General features: G+C 45.2%; 4 non-coding genes across 4 annotated transcripts; all 4 read left to right on the top strand.

Moving 5' to 3' along the window:
- Positions 1-4,482: 4,482 nt before the first annotated feature.
- On the top strand, positions 4,483-4,577 carry trnai-uau (transfer RNA isoleucine (anticodon UAU)). Its single transcript has 2 exons — positions 4,483-4,520; positions 4,542-4,577. It is a non-coding gene; the product is annotated as a tRNA-Ile (tRNA).
- Positions 4,578-9,460: 4,883 nt separating this feature from the next.
- trnai-uau (transfer RNA isoleucine (anticodon UAU)) lies at positions 9,461-9,555 on the top strand. Its single transcript has 2 exons — positions 9,461-9,498; positions 9,520-9,555. It is a non-coding gene; the product is annotated as a tRNA-Ile (tRNA).
- A 4,523-nt stretch (positions 9,556-14,078) lies between these two features.
- trnai-uau (transfer RNA isoleucine (anticodon UAU)) lies at positions 14,079-14,173 on the top strand. The gene is made up of 2 exons: positions 14,079-14,116; positions 14,138-14,173. It is a non-coding gene; the product is annotated as a tRNA-Ile (tRNA).
- A 4,523-nt stretch (positions 14,174-18,696) lies between these two features.
- Positions 18,697-18,791, top strand: trnai-uau (transfer RNA isoleucine (anticodon UAU)). The gene is made up of 2 exons: positions 18,697-18,734; positions 18,756-18,791. It is a non-coding gene; the product is annotated as a tRNA-Ile (tRNA).
- Positions 18,792-23,211: the final 4,420 nt, after the last annotated feature.

Here is a 23,211-nt window from a genome sequence, read left to right as displayed (position 1 = left end):
AGTGCAGAGAGCAGTCATTCATTAGTCTGAACTGGCCAGAAGAAGGGGAACAATAGAACTGTGATGTGACATCAAAGGAACAGGAGCCACGTGTGGTGAGAACACTGCAAAACTTCATAGTTATTTCCAGCAGAGAAGGAGACAACTCGGTCCATGCCATCTCTGCACAGAGCAACGCAGTCAGGCTCGATGCCCGTAGCCCTGCAAGTCTGCTTTTCTCAGAATTCCTCCTGAAGGCATTGATAATTTCTGCTTCCACCACTCTTGTGGGCAGCGAGTTCCAGGTCATTATCACTTGAGATATAAAAACAGTGCTTCCTCATACTCCCCCACATCCTTTTTTTCCACAGAACTGGCAAATTGTGGTCACTACTCCTTGTGCAGTCTGTTAATGGGAACAATTTTTCCTTGTCTAACTTATCCAAGCCTGTCATAATCTGGTACACTGCTATTAAATCTCCCCTCAATCTCTTTTGTTCTAAGGAGAACAAGTCCAGCTCTGCCAACCTAAAATAAAAGCAAAATACTGCGGATGCAAACCTAACCTTGTAACTAAAATGCTCCATCCCTGGAACCCTTCTGCTAAATCTCCTCTGAACTCTCTCAAGGACCCTCATATCAAAGAACATAGAACATAGAACAGTACAGCACAGTACAGGCCCTTCGGCCCACGATGTTGTGCCGACTCTTTAACCTACCCTAAGATCAAACTACCTCCATACCCTTCATTCTACCATCATCCATGTACCTATCCAAGAGTTGCTTAAATGTCCCTAATGTATCTGCTTCTACTACCACCGCTGGCAGTGCATTCCACGCACCCACCACTCTCCGTGTAAAGAACCTACCTCTGACATCTCCTCTAAACCTTCCTCCTGTCACCTTAAAATTATGCCCCCTGGTGATAGCCCTTTCTGCCCTGGGAAAAAGTATCTGGCTATCCACTCTATCTATGCCTCTCATCATCTTATACACCTCTATCAAGTCACCTCTCATCCTTCTTCGCTCCAATGAGAAAAGCCCGAGCTCCCTCAACCTTTCTGCATAAGACATGCCCTCCAGTCCAGGCAGCATCCTGGTAAATCTCCTCTGCAAACTCTCTGAAGCTTCCACATCCTTCTTATAATGAGGCGACCAGAACTGAACACAATATTCCAAGTGTGGTCTAACCAGGGCTTTATAGAGTTGCAGCATAACCTCGCTGCTCTTAAACTCAATCCCCCTGTTAATGAAAGCCAACACACCATATGCCTTCTTAACAAACCTATCAACTTGGGTGGCACCTTTGAGGGATCTATGGACATGGACCCCAAGATCCCTCTGTTCCTCCACACTGCCAAGAATCCTGTCTTTAAGCCTGTATTCTGCATTCAAATTCGACCTTCCAAAATGAATCACTTCACACTTTTCCATGTTGAACTCCATCTGCCACTTCTCAGCCCAGCTCTGCATCCTGGCAATGTCCCGTTGCAACCTACAACAGCCCTCCACACTATCCACAACTCCAGCTACCTTTGTGTCATCGGCAAAATTACTAACCCAACCTTCCACTTCCTCATCCAAGTCATTTATAAAAATCACAAAGAGCAGAAGTCTCAGAACAGATCCCTGCGGAACACCACTGGTCACCGAGCTCCAGGCTGAATACTTTCCACATACTACCACACTCTGTCTTCTATGGGCCAGCCAATTCTGTATCCAGACAGCCAAATTTCCCTGTATCCCATGCCTCCTTACTTTCTGAATGAGCCTACCATGGGGAACCTTATCAAACGCCGTGCTAAAATCCATATACACCACATCCACTGCTCTTCCTTCATCAATGTGTTTTGTCACATCCTCAAAGAATTCAATAAGGCTTGTGAGGCATGACCTGCCCCTCACAAAGTCATGCTTATTATCTCTAATCAAACTATGCTTTTACAAATAATCATAAATCCTGTCTCTCAGAATCCTCTCCAATAATTTGCCCACCACCAACGTAAGACTGACTGGTCTGTAATTCCCAGGTTATCCCTATTCCCTTTCTTGAACAAGGGAATAACATTTGCCACCCTCCAATCATCTTGTACCACTCCAGTGGACAGTGAGGACGTAAAGGTCGTCAAAGTACTCCCTGTGTCTGCGTGGGTTTCCTCCGGGTGCTCCGGTTTCCTCCCACATGCCAAAGACTTGCAGGTTGATAGGTTAATTGGCCATTATAAGTTGCCCCTAGTATAGGTAGGTGATAGGGAAATATAGGGACAGGTGGGGATGTGGTAGGAATATGGGATTAGTGTAGGATTAGTATCAATGGGTGGTTGATGGTCGGCACAGACTCGATGGGCCGAAGGGCCTGTTTCAGTGCTGTATCTCTGAAGTAAACTGAATCATCGCCAAAGCCGCGGCAAATTCTTCCCTCGCTTCCCGTAATAACCTTCGGTATATCCCTTATGGCCCCGGGGACTTATCTATCATCATGTCTTTCAAAATTTCCAGCACATCCTCCTGCTTAACATCAACCTGTTCGAGCATATCAGCCTGTTCCACGCTGTCCTCACAAACGACAAGGTCCCTCTCACTAGTGAATACTGAAGCAAAGGATTCATTAAGGACCTCCCCTACCTTTATCGTTCCTGAAATGTGGTGACAAGAACAGGAAAGATTTGTGGCTAACCAGAGCTTTATAAAGGTTCACCATAATTGTGCTGAGTACTTCTTTTTATTAAGCCTACGATTCCTTATGCTTTACTAACTATTCTCTCAGTATATCTTGCCAACTTCAAAGATCTATGCACCAGCACTCCCAGGTCACTCTGTTCCAGCACACTCTTTAGAACTATGCTATTACGTCTACATTGCCTCTTCTTAATTCTTCTGTCAAAATGCATCACTTCACACTTGTGAGGATAAAATTCTATCTGCCACCATTCTGTCCATTCTACGATCCTATCTATGGCCTGTTGTAGCAGTTGGCAGGAAAAAAGTCAGAAGTGCAAGGGGAGAGCCAACTGCGTAACAGCCCCGACAACCAATTTTATCTGCAGCACGTGTGGAAGAGTCTGTCACTCTCGAATTGGCCTTTTTCGCCACTCCAGGCGCTGTTCCACAAACCACTAACCACCTCCAGGCGCTTACCCATTGTCTCCCGAGACAAGGAGGCCAAAGAAGAAGATTGTTAATACTCCACACGTTAAGTCACAAAGCCTTAAGGCTTGTCTTTTTTACGTTGCTTGTCTCCTTCCCACTATTTTTCACTGTGGCCCTGTTTGATTCAGGCCCTTGATTTCTCTGCCTATCACTTTTCTTATTCCCCTTAATGTCGTTTGTTCTTGTCCTTGATTCCCCCTTCCTCTGACTCCTTGCAAAGTTTCCAATCCCCCTGCCATTTTAGTTCAATCCCCCCCAACCACTCGAGCAAACACTCCCCCTGGGACATACCTTTGTGTTAGGTAAGACGTCATCTCGTGGAGCATTTTCCCCCTCTTTCCCATTGCCTGCAGTTTAGTTCGGGCTCCTTGATCCCATGCTAGGTCTAATGTTATTTTTATGTCAATTTCAGTCACTGTCACCTCTTGGAAACAGCTCTATTTTCCATGTTTGGTCAAGGTTGTAATTAAGTCTGGAATTGCGTGCCCCTGGTGGAACCCAAACTGAGCATCGGTCAACGATGTGTTACTGAGTAAATGTTTATTGATAGCACTGTCAACGATACCTTCCACAACTTTGCTGATGATTGTGAGTAGACTGATGGGGTCGTTAATGGGCGGATTGGACTTTTCCCGATTTTTGTAGACAGGACATAGCTGGGCAAATTGCGCATTGTCAGGAAGATGTGCGTTTTGCAATTATACGGAAACAGCGTCTCTCAGGCCACAGCTGGTTCTAGAGCACAGGTCTTCAGTATGACAGTTGGAATTGTGTCAGGACCCATCATGTTTTCTATATTCAGTGCTTTCACCCGTCTCTTGACAGCACGTGGATTTAATGGAATTCTCTCGAGGCTGGCATCAATGATGATAAGGACCAATCTTCTCTTCAACCCAGGACCGAATCCGATTCCACCACATTCTCGGTATTGGACAAAGCTTTGGCCCCAGCAATGATCCTTGAGGCACTCCACGAGTTGCAGTCTGATATCTTGAAAATGCTCCATTTCTCCCTACTCGTTGCTTTCTGTCTGTTTACCTCTAAGTCCTCCTTGCATGTTAATATATTACTTCAATTCCATGAGCCTTTATCTAGTGTATTAATCTTACCGAATGCCTTTTGGAAATCCAATTATACTACATTCCTGCCCTTTCAGTTACATCCTCAGAATTCTGGAATAAATCTGTCAATCAAGATTTCCATTCGGTAAAAACATGTTGACTTTGTTTGATCAGACAATGATTTTCCAAGTGCTTGTTAATACTTCCTTTGTGATAGATTCGGACATTTTCCAGACGACTGATGTTCAGCTAACTTGCCTACAATTCGCCATACTATAAAGAAAGTAATGTGGCTCCAGTGGCGCAATCGGTAAGCGCGTGGTACTTATACAGCAGTACAATTAATGAGCTATGCTGAGGTTGTGAGTTCAAGCCTCACCTGGAGCATAGACTTTTAGAAACGGGGTGCAATGAGAAACAGCTGTCCAGTGCACAGAGCAGTCATTCATTAGTCTGAACTGGCCAGAAGAAGGGGAACAATAGAACTGTGATGTGACATCAAAGGAACAGGAGCCACGTGTGGTGAGAACACTGCAAAACTTCATAGTTATTTCCAGCAGAGAAGGAGACAACTCGGTCCATGCCATCTCTGCACAGAGCAACGCAGTCAGGCTCGATGCCCGTAGCCCTGCAAGTCTGCTTTTCTCAGAATTCCTCCTGAAGGCATTGATAATTTCTGCTTCCACCACTCTTGTGGGCAGCGAGTTCCAGGTCATTATCACTTGAGATATAAAAACAGTGCTTCCTCATACTCCCCCACATCCTTTTTTTCCACAGAACTGGCAAATTGTGGTCACTACTCCTTGTGCAGTCTGTTAATGGGAACAATTTTTCCTTGTCTAACTTATCCAAGCCTGTCATAATCTGGTACACTGCTATTAAATCTCCCCTCAATCTCTTTTGTTCTAAGGAGAACAACCCCAGCTCTGCCAACCTAAAATAAAAGCAAAATACTGCGGATGCAAACCTAACCTTGTAACTAAAATGCTCCATCCCTGGAACCCTTCTGCTAAATCTCCTCTGAACTCTCTCAAGGACCCTCATATCAAAGAACATAGAACATAGAACAGTACAGCACAGTACAGGCCCTTCGGCCCACGATGTTGTGCCGACTCTTTAACCTACCCTAAGATCAAACTACCTCCATACCCTTCATTCTACCATCATCCATGTACCTATCCAAGAGTTGCTTAAATGTCCCTAATGTATCTGCTTCTACTACCACCGCTGGCAGTGCATTCCACGCACCCACCACTCTCCGTGTAAAAAACCTACCTCTGACATCTCCTCTAAACCTTCCTCCTGTCACCTATAAATTATGCCCCCTGGTGATAGCCCTTTCTGCCCTGGGAAAAAGTCTCTGGCTATCGGGCGGCACAGTGGCGCAGTGGTTAGCACCGCAGCCTCACAGCTCCAGGGACCCGGGTTCCATTCCGGGTACTGCCTGTGTGGAGTTTGCAAGTTCTCCCTGTGTCTGCGTGGGTTTTCTCCGGGTGCTCCGGTTTCCTCCCACAAGCCAAAAGACTTGCAGGTTGATAGGTTAATTGGCCATTATAAATTGTCACTAGTATAGGTAGGTGGTAGGGAAATATAAGAACAGGTGGGGATGTTTGGTAGGAATATGGGATTAGTGTAGGATTAGTATAAATGGGTGGTTGATGTTCGGCACAGACTCGGTGGGCCGAAGGGCCTGTTTCAGTGCTGTATCTCTAATCTAATCTGATCTATCCACTCTATCTATGCCTCTCATCATCTTATACACCTCTATCAAGTCACCTCTCATCCTTCTTCGCTCCAATGAGAAAAGCCCGAGCTCCCTCAACCTTTCTGCATAAGACATGCCCTCCAGTCCAGGCAGCATCCTGGTAAATCTCCTCTGCAAACTCTCTGAAGCTTCCACATCCTTCTTATAATGAGGCGACCAGAACTGAACACAATATTCCAAGTGTGGTCTAACCAGGGCTTTATAGAGTTGCAGCATAACCTCGCTGCTCTTAAACTCAATCCCCCTGTTAATGAAAGCCAACACACCATATGCCTTCTTAACAAACCTATCAACTTGGGTGGCACCTTTGAGGGATCTATGGACATGGACCCCAAGATCCCTCTGTTCCTCCACACTGCCAAGAATCCTGTCTTTAAGCCTGTATTCTGCATTCAAATTCGACCTTCCAAAATGAATCACTTCACACTTTTCCATGTTGAACTCCATCTGCCACTTCTCAGCCCAGCTCTGCATCCTGGCAATGTCCCGTTGCAACCTACAACAGCCCTCCACACTATCCACAACTCCAGCTACCTTTGTGTCATCGGCAAAATTACTAACCCAACCTTCCACTTCCTCATCCAAGTCATTTATAAAAATCACAAAGAGCAGAAGTCTCAGAACAGATCCCTGCGGAACACCACTGGTCACCGAGCTCCAGGCTGAATACTTTCCACCTACTACCACACTCTGTCTTCTATGGGCCAGCCAATTCTGTATCCAGACAGCCAAATTTCCCTGTATCCCATGCCTCCTTACTTTCTGAATGAGCCTACCATGGGGAACCTTATCAAACGCCGTGCTAAAATCCATATACACCACATCCACTGCTCTTCCTTCATCAATGTGTTTTGTCACATCCTCAAAGAATTCAATAAGGCTTGTGATGCATGACCTGCCCCTCACAAAGTCATGCTTATTATCTCTAATCAAACTATGCTTTTACAAATAATCATAAATCCTGTCTCTCAGAATCCTCTCCAATAATTTGCCCACCACCAACGTAAGACTGACTGGTCTGTAATTCCCAGGGTTATCCCTATTCCCTTTCTTGAACAAGGGAATAACATTTGCCACCCTCCAATCATCTTGTACCACTCCAGTGGACAGTGAGGACGCAAAGATCATCAAAGTTCTCCCTGTGTCTGCGTGGGTTTCCTCCGGGTGCTCCGGTTTCCTCCCACATGCCAAAGACTTGCAGGTTTATAGGTTAATTGGCCATTATAAGTTGCCCCTAGTATAGGTAGGTGATAGGGAAATATAGGGACAGGTGGGGATGTGGTAGGAATATGGGATTAGTGTAAGCTTAGTATAAATGGGTGGTTGATGGTCGGCACAGACTCGATGGGCCGAAGGGCCCGTTTCAGTGCTGTATCTCTGAACTAAACTGAATCATCGCCAAAGCCGCGGCAAATTCTTCCCTCGCTTCCCGTAATAACCTTGGGTATATCCCTTATGGCCCCGGGGACTTATCTATCATCATGTCTTTCAAAATTTCCAGCACATCCTCCTGCTTAACATCAACCTGTTCGAGCATATCAGCCTGTTCCACGCTGTCCTCACAAACGACAAGGTCCCTCTCACTAGTGAATACTGAAGCAAAGGATTCATTAAGGACCTCCCCTACCTTTATCGTTCCTGAAATGTGGTGACAAGAACAGGACAGAGTTGTGGCTAACCAGAGCTTTATAAAGGTTCACCATAATTGTGCTGAGTACTTCTTTTTATTAAGCCTAAGATTCCTTATGCTTTACTAACTATTCTCTCAGTATATCTTGCCACCTTCAAAGATCTATGCACCAGCACTCCCAGGTCACTCTGTTCCAGCACACTCTTTAGAACTATGCTATTATGTCTACATTGCCTCTTCTTAATTCTTCTGTCAAAATGCATCACTTCACACTTGTGAGGATAAAATTCTATCTGCCACCATTCTGTCCATTCTACGATCCTATCTATGGCCTGTTGTAGCAGTTGGCAGGAAAAAAGTCAGAAGTGCAAGGGGAGAGCCAACTGCGTAACAGCCCCGACAACCAATTTTATCTGCAGCACGTGTGGAAGAGTCTGTCACTCTCGAATTGGCCTTTTTCGCCACTCCAGGCGCTGTTCCACAAACCACTAACCACCTCCAGGCGCTTACCCATTGTCTCCCGAGACAAGGAGGCCAAAGAAGAAGATTGTTAATACTCCACACGTTAAGTCACAAAGCCTTAAGGCTTGTCTTTTTTACGTTGCTTGTCTCCTTCCCACTATTTTTCACTGTGGCCCTGTTTGATTCAGGCCCTTGATTTCTCTGCCTATCACTTTTCTTATTCCCCTTAATGTCGTTTGTTCTTGTCCTTGATTCCCCCTTCCTCTGACTCCTTGCAAAGTTTCCAATCCCCCTGCCATTTTAGTTCAATCCCCCCCAACCACTCGAGCAAACACTCCCCCTGGGACATACCTTTGTGTTAGGTAAGACGTCATCTCGTGGAGCATTTTCCCCCTCTTTCCCATTGCCTGCAGTTTAGTTCGGGCTCCTTGATCCCATGCTAGGTCTAATGTTATTTTTATGTCAATTTCAGTCACTGTCACCTCTTGGAAACAGCTCTATTTTCCATGTTTGGTCAAGGTTGTAATTAAGTCTGGAATTGCGTGCCCCTGGTGGAACCCAAACTGAGCATCGGTCAACGATGTGTTACTGAGTAAGTGTTTATTGATAGCACTGTCAACGATACCTTCCACAACTTTGCTGATGATTGTGAGTGGACTGATGGGGTCGTTAATGGGCGGATTGGACTTTTCCCGATTTTTGTAGACAGGACATAGCTGGGCAAATTGCGCATTGTCAGGAAGATGTGCGTTTTGCAATTATACGGAAACAGCGTCTCTCAGGCCACAGCTGGTTCTAGAGCACAGGTCTTCAGTATGACAGTTGGAATTGTGTCAGGACCCATCATGTTTTCTATATTCAGTGCTTTCACCCGTCTCTTGACAGCACGTGGATTTAATGGAATTCTCTCGAGGCTGGCATCAATGATGATAAAGACCAATCTTCTCTTCAACCCAGGACCGAATCCGATTCCACCACATTCTCGGTATTGGACAAAGCTTTGGCCCCAGCAATGATCCTTGAGGCACTCCACGAGTTGCAGTCTGATATCTTGAAAATGCTCCATTTCTCCCTACTCGTTGCTTTCTGTCTGTTTACCTCTAAGTCCTCCTTGCATGTTAATATATTACTTCAATTCCATGAGCCTTTATCTAGTGTATTAATCTTACCGAATGCCTTTTGGAAATCCAATTATACTACATTCCTGCCCTTTCAGTTACATCCTCAGAATTCTGGAATAAATCTGTCAATCAAGATTTCCATTCGGTAAAAACATGTTGACTTTGTTTGATCAGACAATGATTTTTCAAGTGCTTGTTAATACTTCCTTTGTGATAGATTCGGACATTTTCCAGACGACTGATGTTCAGCTAACTTGCCTACAATTCGCCATACTATAAAGAGAGTAATGTGGCTCCAGTGGTGCAATCGGTAAGCGTGTGGTACTTATACAGCAGTACAATTAATGAGCTATGCCGAGGTTGTGAGTTCAAGCCTCACCTGGAGCATAGACTTTTAGAAACGGGGTGCAATGAGAAACAGCTGTCCAGTGCAGAGAGCAGTCATTCATTAGTCTGAACTGGCCAGAAGAAGGGGAACAATAGAACTGTGATGTGACATCAAAGGAACAGGAGCCACGTGTGGTGAGAACACTGCAAAACTTCATAGTTATTTCCAGCAGAGAAGGAGACAACTCGGTCCATGCCATCTCTGCACAGAGCAACGCAGTCAGGCTCGATGCCCGTAGCCCTGCAAGTCTGCTTTTCTCAGAATTCCTCCTGAAGGCATTGATAATTTCTGCTTCCACCACTCTTGTGGGCAGCGAGTTCCAGGTCATTATCACTTGAGATATAAAAACAGTGCTTCCTCATACTCCCCCACATCCTTTTTTTCCACAGAACTGGCAAATTGTGGTCACTACTCCTTGTGCAGTCTGTTAATGGGAACAATTTTTCCTTGTCTAACTTATCCAAGCCTGTCATAATCTGGTACACTGCTATTAAATCTCCCCTCAATCTCTTTTGTTCTAAGGAGAACAACCCCAGCTCTGCCAACCTAAAATAAAAGCAAAATACTGCGGATGCAAACCTAACCTTGTAACTAAAATGCTCCATCCCTGGAACCCTTCTGCTAAATCTCCTCTGAACTCTCTCAAGGACCCTCATATCAAAGAACATAGAACATAGAACAGTGCAGCACAGTACAGGCCCTTCGGCCCACGATGTTGTGCCGACTCTTTAACCTACCCTAAGATCAAACTACCTCCATACCCTTCATTCTACCATCATCCATGTACCTATCCAAGAGTTGCTTAAATGTCCCTAATGTATCTGCTTCTACTACCACCGCTGGCAGTGCATTCCACGCACCCACCACTCTCCGTGTAAAGAACCTACCTCTGACATCTCCTCTAAACCTTCCTCCTGTCACCTTAAAATTATGCCCCCTGGTGATAGCCCTTTCTGCCCTGGGAAAAAGTCTCTGGCTATCCACTCTATCTATGCCTCTCATCATCTTATACACCTCTATCAAGTCACCTCTCATCCTTCTTCGCTCCAATGAGAAAAGCCCGAGCTCCCTAAACCTTTCTGCATAAGACATGCCCTCCAGTCCAGGCAGCATCCTGGTAAATCTCCTCTGCAAACTCTCTGAAGCTTCCACATCCTTCTTATAATGAGGCGACCAGAATTGAACACAATATTCCAAGTGTGGTCTAACCAGGGCTTTATAGAGTTGCAGCATAACCTCGCTGCTCTTAAACTCAATCCCCCTGTTAATGAAAGCCAACACACCATATGCCTTCTTAACAAACCTATCAACTTGGGTGGCACCTTTGAGGGATCTATGGACATGGACCCCAAGATCCCTCTGTTCCTCCACACTGCCAAGAATCCTGTCTTTAAGCCTGTATTCTGCATTCAAATTCGACCTTCCAAAATGAATCACTTCACACTTTTCCATGTTGAACTCCATCTGCCACTTCTCAGCCCAGCTCTGCATCCTGGCAATGTCCCGTTGCAACCTACAACAGCCCTCCACACTATCCACAACTCCAGCTACCTTTGTGTCATCGGCAAAATTACTAACCCAACCTTCCACTTCCTCATCCAAGTCATTTATAAAAATCACAAAGAGCAGAAGTCTCAGAACAGATCCCTGCGGAACACCACTGGTCACCGAGCTCCAGGCTGAATACTTTCCACCTACTACCACACTCTGTCTTCTATGGGCCAGCCAATTCTGTATCCAGACAGCCAAATTTCCCTGTATCCCATGCCTCCTTACTTTCTGAATGAGCCTACCATGGGGAACCTTATCAAACGCCGTGCTAAAATCCATATACACCACATCCACTGCTCTTCCTTCATCAATGTGTTTTGTCACATCCTCAAAGAATTCAATAAGGCTTGTGATGCATGACCTGCCCCTCACAAAGTCATGCTTATTATCTCTAATCAAACTATGCTTTTACAAATAATCATAAATCCTGTCTCTCAGAATCCTCTCCAATAATTTGCCCACCACCAACGTAAGACTGACTGGTCTGTAATTCCCAGGGTTATCCCTATTCCCTTTCTTGAACAAGGGAATAACATTTGCCACCCTCCAATCATCTTGTACCACTCCAGTGGACAGTGAGGACGCAAAGATCGTCAAAGTTCTCCCTGTGTCTGCGTGGGTTTCCTCCGGGTGCTCCGGTTTCCTCCCACATGCCAAAGACTTGCAGGTTTATAGGTTAATTGGCCATTATAAGTTGCCCCTAGTATAGGTAGGTGATAGGGAAATATAGGGACAGGTGGGGATGTGGTAGGAATATGGGATTAGTGTAAGCTTAGTATAAATGGGTGGTTGATGGTCGGCACAGACTCGATGGGCCGAAGGGCCCGTTTCAGTGCTGTATCTCTGAAGTAAACTGAATCATCGCCAAAGCCGCGGCAAATTCTTCCCTCGCTTCCCGTAATAACCTTGGGTATATCCCTTATGGCCCCGGGGACTTATCTATCATCATGTCTTTCAAAATTTCCAGCACATCCTCCTGCTTAACATCAACCTGTTCGAGCATATCAGCCTGTTCCACGCTGTCCTCACAAACGACAAGGTCCCTCTCACTAGTGAATACTGAAGCAAAGGATTCATTAAGGACCTCCCCTACCTTTATCGTTCCTGAAATGTGGTGACAAGAACAGGACAGAGTTGTGGCTAACCAGAGCTTTATAAAGGTTCACCATAATTGTGCTGAGTACTTCTTTTTATTAAGCCTAAGATTCCTTATGCTTTACTAACTATTCTCTCAGTATATCTTGCCACCTTCAAAGATCTATGCACCAGCACTCCCAGGTCACTCTGTTCCAGCACACTCTTTAGAACTATGCTATTATGTCTACATTGCCTCTTCTTAATTCTTCTGTCAAAATGCATCACTTCACACTTGTGAGGATAAAATTCTATCTGCCACCATTCTGTCCATTCTACGATCCTATCTATGGCCTGTTGTAGCAGTTGGCAGGAAAAAAGTCAGAAGTGCAAGGGGAGAGCTAACTGCGTAACAGCCCCGACAACCAATTTTATCTGCAGCACGTGTGGAAGAGTCTGTCACTCTCGAATTGGCCTTTTTCGCCACTCCAGGCGCTGTTCCACAAACCACTAACCACCTCCAGGCGCTTACCCATTGTCTCCCGAGACAAGGAGGCCAAAGAAGAAGATTGTTAATACTCCACACGTTAAGTCACAAAGCCTTAAGGCTTGTCTTTTTTACGTTGCTTGTCTCCTTCCCACTATTTTTCACTGTGGCCCTGTTTGATTCAGGCCCTTGATTTCTCTGCCTATCACTTTTCTTATTCCCCTTAATGTCGTTTGTTCTTGTCCTTGATTCCCCCTTCCTCTGACTCCTTGCAAAGTTTCCAATCCCCCTGCCATTTTAGTTCAATCCCCCCCAACCACTCGAGCAAACACTCCCCCTGGGACATACCTTTGTGTTAGGTAAGACGTCATCTCGTGGAGCATTTTCCCCCTCTTTCCCATTGCCTGCAGTTTAGTTCGGGCTCCTTGATCCCATGCTAGGTCTAATGTTATTTTTATGTCAATTTCAGTCACTGTCACCTCTTGGAAACAGCTCTATTTTCCATGTTTGGTCAAGGTTGTAATTAAGTCTGGAATTGCGTGCCCCTGGTGGAACCCAAACTGAGCATCGGTCAACGATGTGTTACTGAGTAAGTGTTTATTGATAGCACTGTCAACGATACCTTCCACAACTTTGCTGATGATTGTGAGTAGACTGATGGGGTAGTTAATGGGCGGATTGGACTTTTCCCGATTTTTGTAGACAGGACATAGCTGGGCAAATTGCGCATTGTCAGGAAGATGTGCGTTTTGCAATTATACGGAAACAGCGTCTCTCAGGCCACAGCTGGTTCTAGAGCACAGGTTTTCAGTATGACAGTTGGAATTGTGTCAGGACCCATCATGTTTTCTATATTCAGTGCTTTCACCCGTCTCTTGACAGCACGTGGATTTAATGGAATTCTCTCGAGGCTGGCATCAATGATGATAAAGACCAATCTTCTCTTCAACCCAGGACCGAATCCGCTTCCACCACATTCTCGGTATTGGACAAAGCTTTGGCCCCAGCAATGATCCTTGAGGCACTCCACGAGTTGCAGTCTGATATCTTGAAAATGCTCCATTTCTCCCTACTCGTTGCTTTCTGTCTGTTTACCTCTAAGTCCTCCTTGCATGTTAATATATTACTTCAATTCCATGAGCCTTTATCTAGTGTATTAATCTTACCGAATGCCTTTTGGAAATCCAATTATACTACATTCCTGCCCTTTCAGTTACATCCTCAGAATTCTGGAATAAATCTGTCAATCAAGATTTCCATTCGGTAAAAACATGTTGACTTTGTTTGATCAGACAATGATTTTTCAAGTGCTTGTTAATACTTCCTTTGTGATAGATTCGGACATTTTCCAGACGACTGATGTTCAGCTAACTTGCCTACAATTCGCCATACTATAAAGAGAGTAATGTGGCTCCAGTGGCGCAATCGGTAAGCGCGTGGTACTTATACAGCAGTACAATTAATGAGCTATGCCGAGGTTGTGAGTTCAAGCCTCACCTGGGGCATGGACTTTTAGAAACGGGGTGCAATGAGAAACAGCTGTCCAGTGCACAGAGCAGTCATTCATTAGTCTGAACTGGCCAGAAGAAGGGGAACAATAGAACTGTGATGTGACATCAAAGGAACAGGAGCCACGTGTGGTGAGAACACTGCAAAACTTCATAGTTATTTCCAGCAGAGAAGGAGACAACTCGGTCCATGCCATCTCTGCACAGAGCAACGCAGTCAGGCTCGATGCCCGTAGCCCTGCAAGTCTGCTTTTCTCAGAATTCCTCCTGAAGGCATTGATAATTTCTGCTTCCACCACTCTTGTGGGCAGCGAGTTCCAGGTCATTATCACTTGAGATATAAAAACAGTGCTTCCTCATACTCCCCCACATCCTTTTTTTCCACAGAACTGGCAAATTGTGGTCACTACTCCTTGTGCAGTCTGTTAATGGGAACAATTTTTCCTTGTCTAACTTATCCAAGCCTGTCATAATCTGGTACACTGCTATTAAATCTCCCCTCAATCTCTTTTGTTCTAAGGAGAACAACCCCAGCTCTGCCAACCTAAAATAAAAGCAAAATACTGCGGATGCAAACCTAACCTTGTAACTAAAATGCTCCATCCCTGGAACCCTTCTGCTAAATCTCCTCTGAACTCTCTCAAGGACCCTCATATCAAAGAACATAGAACATAGAACAGTGCAGCACAGTACAGGCCCTTCGGCCCACGATGTTGTGCCGACTCTTTAACCTACCCTAAGATCAAACTACCTCCATACCCTTCATTCTACCATCATCCATGTACCTATCCAAGAGTTGCTTAAATGTCCCTAATGTATCTGCTTCTACTACCACCGCTGGCAGTGCATTCCACGCACCCACCACTCTCCGTGTAAAGAACCTACCTCTGACATCTCCTCTAAACCTTCCTCCTGTCACCTTAAAATTATGCCCCCTGGTGATAGCCCTTTCTGCCCTGGGAAAAAGTCTCTGGCTATCCACTCTATCTATGCCTCTCATCATCTTATACACCTCTATCAAGTCACCTCTCATCCTTCTTCGCTCCAATGAGAAAAGCCCGAGCTCCCTCAACCTTTCTGCATAAGACATGCCCTCCAGTCCAGGCAGCATCCTGGTAAATCTCCTCTGCAAACTCTCTGAAGCTTCCACATCCTTCTTATAATGAGGCGACCAGAATTGAACACAATATTCCAAGTGTGGTCTAACCAGGGCTTTATAGAGTTGCAGCATAACCTCGCTGCTCTTAAACTCAATCCCCCTGTTAATGAAAGCCAACACACCATATGCCTTCTTAACAAACCTATCAACTTGGGTGGCACCTTTGAGGGATCTATGGACATGGACCCCAAGATCCCTCTGTTCCTCCACACTGCCAAGAATCCTGTCTTTAAGCCTGTATTCTGCATTCAAATTCGACCTTCCAAAATGAATCACTTCACACTTTTCCATGTTGAACTCCATCTGCCACTTCTCAGCCCAGCTCTGCATCCTGGCAATGTCCCGTTGCAACCTACAACAGCCCTCCACACTATCCACAACTCCAGCTACCTTTGTGTCATCGGCAAAATTACTAACCCAACCTTCCACTTCCTCATCCAAGTCATTTATAAAAATCACAAAGAGCAGAAGTCTCAGAACAGATCCCTGCGGAACACCACTGGTCACCGAGCTCCAGGCTGAATACTTTCCACCTACTACCACACTCTGTCTTCTATGGGCCAGCCAATTCTGTATCCAGACAGCCAAATTTCCCTGTATCCCATGCCTCCTTACTTTCTGAATGAGCCTACCATGGGGAACCTTATCAAACGCCGTGCTAAAATCCATATACACCACATCCACTGCTCTTCCTTCATCAATGTGTTTTGTCACATCCTCAAAGAATTCAATAAGGCTTGTGATGCATGACCTGCCCCTCACAAAGTCATGCTTATTATCTCTAATCAAACTATGCTTTTACAAATAATCATAAATCCTGTCTCTCAGAATCCTCTCCAATAATTTGCCCACCACCAACGTAAGACTGACTGGTCTGTAATTCCCAGGGTTATCCCTATTCCCTTTCTTGAACAAGGGAATAACATTTGCCACCCTCCAATCATCTTGTACCACTCCAGTGGACAGTGAGGACGCAAAGATCGTCAAAGTTCTCCCTGTGTCTGCGTGGGTTTCCTCCGGGTGCTCCGGTTTCCTCCCACATGCCAAAGACTTGCAGGTTTATAGGTTAATTGGCCATTATAAGTTGCCCCTAGTATAGGTAGGTGATAGGGAAATATAGGGACAGGTGGGGATGTGGTAGGAATATGGGATTAGTGTAAGCTTAGTATAAATGGGTGGTTGATGGTCGGCACAGACTCGATGGGCCGAAGGGCCCGTTTCAGTGCTGTATCTCTGAACTAAACTGAATCATCGCCAAAGCCGCGGCAAATTCTTCCCTCGCTTCCCGTAATAACCTTGGGTATATCCCTTATGGCCCCGGGGACCTATCTATCATCATGTCTTTCAAAATTTCCAGCACATCCTCCTGCTTAACATCAACCTGTTCGAGCATATCAGCCTGTTCCACGCTGTCCTCACAAACGACAAGGTCCCTCTCACTAGTGAATACTGAAGCAAAGGATTCATTAAGGACCTCCCCTACCTTTATCGTTCCTGAAATGTGGTGACAAGAACAGGACAGAGTTGTGGCTAACCAGAGCTTTATAAAGGTTCACCATAATTGTGCTGAGTACTTCTTTTTATTAAGCCTAAGATTCCTTATGCTTTACTAACTATTCTCTCAGTATATCTTGCCACCTTCAAAGATCTATGCACCAGCACTCCCAGGTCACTCTGTTCCAGCACACTCTTTAGAACTATGCTATTATGTCTACATTGCCTCTTCTTAATTCTTCTGTCAAAATGCATCACTTCACACTTGTGAGGATAAAATTCTATCTGCCACCATTCTGTCCATTCTACGATCCTATCTATGGCCTGTTGTAGCAGTTGGCAGGAAAAAAGTCAGAAGTGCAAGGGGAGAGCCAACTGCGTAACAGCCCCGACAACCAATTTTATCTGCAGCACGTGTGGAAGAGTCTGTCACTCTCGAATTGGCCTTTTTCGCCACTCCAGGCGCTGTTCCACAAACCACTAACCACCTCCAGGCGCTTACCCATTGTCTCCCGAGACAAGGAGGCCAAAGAAGAAGATTGTTAATACTCCACACGTTAAGTCACAAAGCCTTAAGGCTTGTCTTTTTTACGTTGCTTGTCTCCTTCCCATTATTTTTCACTGTGGCCCTGTTTGATTCAGGCCCTTGATTTCTCTGCCTATCACTTTTCTTATTCCCCTTAATGTCGTTTGTTCTTGTCCTTGATTCCCCCTTCCTCTGACTCCTTGCAAAGTTTCCAATCCCCCTGCCATTTTAGTTCAATCCCCCCCAACCACTCGAGCAAACACTCCCCCTGGGACATACCTTTGTGTTAGGTAAGACGTCATCTCGTGGAGCATTTTCCCCCTCTTTCCCATTGCCTGCAGTTTAGTTCGGGCTCCTTGATCCCATGCTAGGTCTAATGTTATTTTTATGTCAATTTCAGTCACTGTCACCTCTTGGAAACAGCTCTATTTTCCATGTTTGGTCAAGGTTGTAATTAAGTCTGGAATTGCGTGCCCCTGGTGGAACCCAAACTGAGCATCGGTCAACGATGTGTTACTGAGTAAATGTTTATTGATAGCACTGTCAACGATACCTTCCACAACTTTGCTGATGATTGTGAGTAGACTGATGGGGTCGTTAATGGGCGGATTGGACTTTTCCCGATTTTTGTAGACAGGACATAGCTGGGCAAATTGCGCATTGTCAGGAAGATGTGCGTTTTGCAATTATACGGAAACAGCGTCTCTCAGGCCACAGCTGGTTCTAGAGCACAGGTCTTCAGTATGACAGTTGGAATTGTGTCAGGACCCATCATGTTTTCTATATTCAGTGCTTTCACCCGTCTCTTGACAGCACGTGGATTTAATGGAATTCTCTCGAGGCTGGCATCAATGATGATAAAGACCAATCTTCTCTTCAACCCAGGACCGAATCCGATTCCACCACATTCTCGGTATTGGACAAAGCTTTGGCCCCAGCAATGATCCTTGAGGCACTCCACGAGTTGCAGTCTGAGATCTTGAAAATGCTCCATTTCTCCCTACTCGTTGCTTTCTGTCTGTTTACCTCTAAGTCCTCCTTGCATGTTAATATATTACTTCAATTCCATGAGCCTTTATCTAGTGTATTAATCTTACCGAATGCCTTTTGGAAATCCAATTATACTACATTCCTGCCCTTTCAGTTACATCCTCAGAATTCTGGAATAAATCTGTCAATCAAGATTTCCATTCGGTAAAAACATGTTGACTTTGTTTGATCAGACAATGATTTTTCAAGTGCTTGTTAATACTTCCTTTGTGATAGATTCGGACATTTTCCAGACGACTGATGTTCAGCTAACTTGCCTACAATTCGCCATACTATAAAGAGAGCCATGTGGCTCCAGTGGCGCAATCGGTAAGCGCGTGGTACTTATACAGCAGTACAATTAATGAGCTATGCCGAGGTTGTGAGTTCAAGCCTCACCTGGAGCATGGACTTTTAGAAACGGGGTGCAATGAGAAACAGCTGTCCAGTGCACAGAGCAGTCATTCATTAGTCTGAACTGGCCAGAAGAAGGGGAACAATAGAACTGTGATGTGACATCAAAGGAACAGGAGCCACGTGTGGTGAGAACACTGCAAAACTTCATAGTTATTTCCAGCAGAGAAGGAGACAACTCGGTCCATGCCATCTCTGCACAGAGCAACGCAGTCAGGCTCGATGCCCGTAGCCCTGCAAGTCTGCTTTTCTCAGAATTCCTCCTGAAGGCATTGATAATTTCTGCTTCCACCACTCTTGTGGGCAGCGAGTTCCAGGTCATTATCACTTGAGATATAAAAACAGTGCTTCCTCATACTCCCCCACATCCTTTTTTTCCACAGAACTGGCAAATTGTGGTCACTACTCCTTGTGCAGTCTGTTAATGGGAACAATTTTTCCTTGTCTAACTTATCCAAGCCTGTCATAATCTGGTACACTGCTATTAAATCTCCCCTCAATCTCTTTTGTTCTAAGGAGAACAACCCCAGCTCTGCCAACCTAAAATAAAAGCAAAATACTGCGGATGCAAACCTAACCTTGTAACTAAAATGCTCCATCCCTGGAACCCTTCTGCTAAATCTCCTCTGAACTCTCTCAAGGACCCTCATATCAAAGAACATAGAACATAGAACAGTGCAGCACAGTACAGGCCCTTCGGCCCACGATGTTGTGCCGACTCTTTAACCTACCCTAAGATCAAACTACCTCCATACCCTTCATTCTACCATCATCCATGTACCTATCCAAGAGTTGCTTAAATGTCCCTAATGTATCTGCTTCTACTACCACCGCTGGCAGTGCATTCCACGCACCCACCACTCTCCGTGTAAAGAACCTACCTCTGACATCTCCTCTAAACCTTCCTCCTGTCACCTTAAAATTATGCCCCCTGGTGATAGCCCTTTCTGCCCTGGGAAAAAGTCTCTGGCTATCCACTCTATCTATGCCTCTCATCATCTTATACACCTCTATCAAGTCACCTCTCATCCTTCTTCGCTCCAATGAGAAAAGCCCGAGCTCCCTCAACCTTTCTGCATAAGACATGCCCTCCAGTCCAGGCAGCATCCTGGTAAATCTCCTTTGCAAACTCTCTGAAGCTTCCACATCCTTCTTATAATGAGGCGACCAGAATTGAACACAATATTCCAAGTGTGGTCTAACCAGGGCTTTATAGAGTTGCAGCATAACCTCGCTGCTCTTAAACTCAATCCCCCTGTTAATGAAAGCCAACACACCATATGCCTTCTTAACAAACCTATCAACTTGGGTGGCACCTTTGAGGGATCTATGGACATGGACCCCAAGATCCCTCTGTTCCTCCACACTGCCAAGAATCCTGTCTTTAAGCCTGTATTCTGCATTCAAATTCGACCTTCCAAAATGAATCACTTCACACTTTTCCATGTTGAACTCCATCTGCCACTTCTCAGCCCAGCTCTGCATCCTGGCAATGTCCCGTTGCAACCTACAACAGCCCTCCACACTATCCACAACTCCAGCTACCTTTGTGTCATCGGCAAAATTACTAACCCAACCTTCCACTTCCTCATCCAAGTCATTTATAAAAATCACAAAGAGCAGAAGTCTCAGAACAGATCCCTGCGGAACACCACTGGTCACCGAGCTCCAGGCTGAATACTTTCCACCTACTACCACACTCTGTCTTCTATGGGCCAGCCAATTCTGTATCCAGACAGCCAAATTTCCCTGTATCCCATGCCTCCTTACTTTCTGAATGAGCCTACCATGGGGAACCTTATCAAACGCCGTGCTAAAATCCATATACACCACATCCACTGCTCTTCCTTCATCAATGTGTTTTGTCACATCCTCAAAGAATTCAATAAGGCTTGTGATGCATGACCTGCCCCTCACAAAGTCATGCTTATTATCTCTAATCAAACTATGCTTTTACAAATAATCATAAATCCTGTCTCTCAGAATCCTCTCCAATAATTTGCCCACCACCAACGTAAGACTGACTGGTCTGTAATTCCCAGGGTTATCCCTATTCCCTTTCTTGAACAAGGGAATAACATTTGCCACCCTCCAATCATCTTGTACCACTCCAGTGGACAGTGAGGACGCAAAGATCGTCAAAGTTCTCCCTGTGTCTGCGTGGGTTTCCTCCGGGTGCTCCGGTTTCCTCCCACATGCCAAAGACTTGCAGGTTTATAGGTTAATTGGCCATTATAAGTTGCCCCTAGTATAGGTAGGTGATAGGGAAATATAGGGACAGGTGGGGATGTGGTAGGAATATGGGATTAGTGTAAGCTTAGTATAAATGGGTGGTTGATGGTCGGCACAGACTCGATGGGCCGAAGGGCCCGTTTCAGTGCTGTATCTCTGAACTAAACTGAATCATCGCCAAAGCCGCGGCAAATTCTTCCCTCGCTTCCCGTAATAACCTTGGGTATATCCCTTATGGCCCCGGGGACCTATCTATCATCATGTCTTTCAAAATTTCCAGCACATCCTCCTGCTTAACATCAACCTGTTCGAGCATATCAGCCTGTTCCACGCTGTCCTCACAAACGACAAGGTCCCTCTCACTAGTGAATACTGAAGCAAAGGATTCATTAAGGACCTCCCCTACCTTTATCGTTCCTGAAATGTGGTGACAAGAACAGGACAGAGTTGTGGCTAACCAGAGCTTTATAAAGGTTCACCATAATTGTGCTGAGTACTTCTTTTTATTAAGCCTAAGATTCCTTATGCTTTACTAACTATTCTCTCAGTATATCTTGCCACCTTCAAAGATCTATGCACCAGCACTCCCAGGTCACTCTGTTCCAGCACACTCTTTAGAACTATGCTATTACGTCTACATTGCCTCTTCTTAATTCTTCTGTCAAAATGCATCACTTCACACTTGTGAGGATAAAATTCTATCTGCCACCATTCTGTCCATTCTACGATCCTATCTATGGCCTGTTGTAGCAGTTGGCAGGAAAAAAGTCAGAAGTGCAAGGGGAGAGCCAACTGCGTAACAGCCCCGACAACCAATTTTATCTGCAGCACGTGTGGAAGAGTCTGTCACTCTCGAATTGGCCTTTTTCGCCACTCCAGGCGCTGTTCCACAAACCACTAACCACCTCCAGGCGCTTACCCATTGTCTCCCGAGACAAGGAGGCCAAAGAAGAAGATTGTTAATACTCCACACGTTAAGTCACAAAGCCTTAAGGCTTGTCTTTTTTACGTTGCTTGTCTCCTTCCCACTATTTTTCACTGTGACCCTGTTTGATTCAGGCCCTTGATTTCTCTGCCTATCACTTTTCTTATTCCCCTTAATGTCGTTTGTTCTTGTCCTTGATTCCCCCTTCCTCTGACTCCTTGCAAAGTTTCCAATCCCCCTGCCATTTTAGTTCAATCCCCCCCAACCACTCGAGCAAACACTCCCCCTGGGACATACCTTTGTGTTAGGTAAGACGTCATCTCGTGGAGCATTTTCCCCCTCTTTCCCATTGCCTGCAGTTTAGTTCGGGCTCCTTGATCCCATGCTAGGTCTAATGTTATTTTTATGTCAATTTCAGTCACTGTCACCTCTTGGAAACAGCTCTATTTTCCATGTTTGGTCAAGGTTGTAATTAAGTCTGGAATTGCGTGCCCCTGGTGGAACCCAAACTGAGCATCGGTCAACGATGTGTTACTGAGTAAGTGGTTATTGATAGCACTGTCAACGATACCTTCCACAACTTTGCTGATGATTGTGAGTAGACTGATGGGGTAGTTAATGGGCGGATTGGACTTTTCCCGATTTTTGTAGACAGGACATAGCTGGGCAAATTGCGCATTGTCAGGAAGATGTGCGTTTTGCAATTATACGGAAACAGCGTCTCTCAGGCCACAGCTGGTTCTAGAGCACAGGTCTTCAGTATGACAGTTGGAATTGTGTCAGGACCCATCATGTTTTCTATATTCAGTGCTTTCACCCGTCTCTTGACAGCACGTGGATTTAATGGAATTCTCTCGAGGCTGGCATCAATGATGATAAAGACCAATCTTCTCTTCAACCCAGGACCGAATCCGATTCCACCACATTCTCGGTATTGGACAAAGCTTTGGCCCCAGCAATGATCCTTGAGGCACTCCACGAGTTGCAGTCTGAGATCTTGAAAATGCTCCATTTCTCCCTACTCGTTGCTTTCTGTCTGTTTACCTCTAAGTCCTCCTTGCATGTTAATATATTACTTCAATTCCATGAGCCTTTATCTAGTGTATTAATCTTACCGAATGCCTTTTGGAAATCCAATTATACTACATTCCTGCCCTTTCAGTTACATCCTCAGAATTCTGGAATAAATCTGTCAATCAAGATTTCCATTCGGTAAAAACATGTTGACTTTGTTTGATCAGACAATGATTTTTCAA

This window comes from Heterodontus francisci, chromosome 34, assembly GCF_036365525.1.
Source record: "Heterodontus francisci isolate sHetFra1 chromosome 34, sHetFra1.hap1, whole genome shotgun sequence".
NCBI classification, from domain to species: Eukaryota; Metazoa; Chordata; class Chondrichthyes; order Heterodontiformes; family Heterodontidae; genus Heterodontus; species Heterodontus francisci.
The sequence above is the reverse complement of the archived record's forward strand: the minus strand, read 5'-3'. Positions and strand labels throughout refer to the sequence as shown.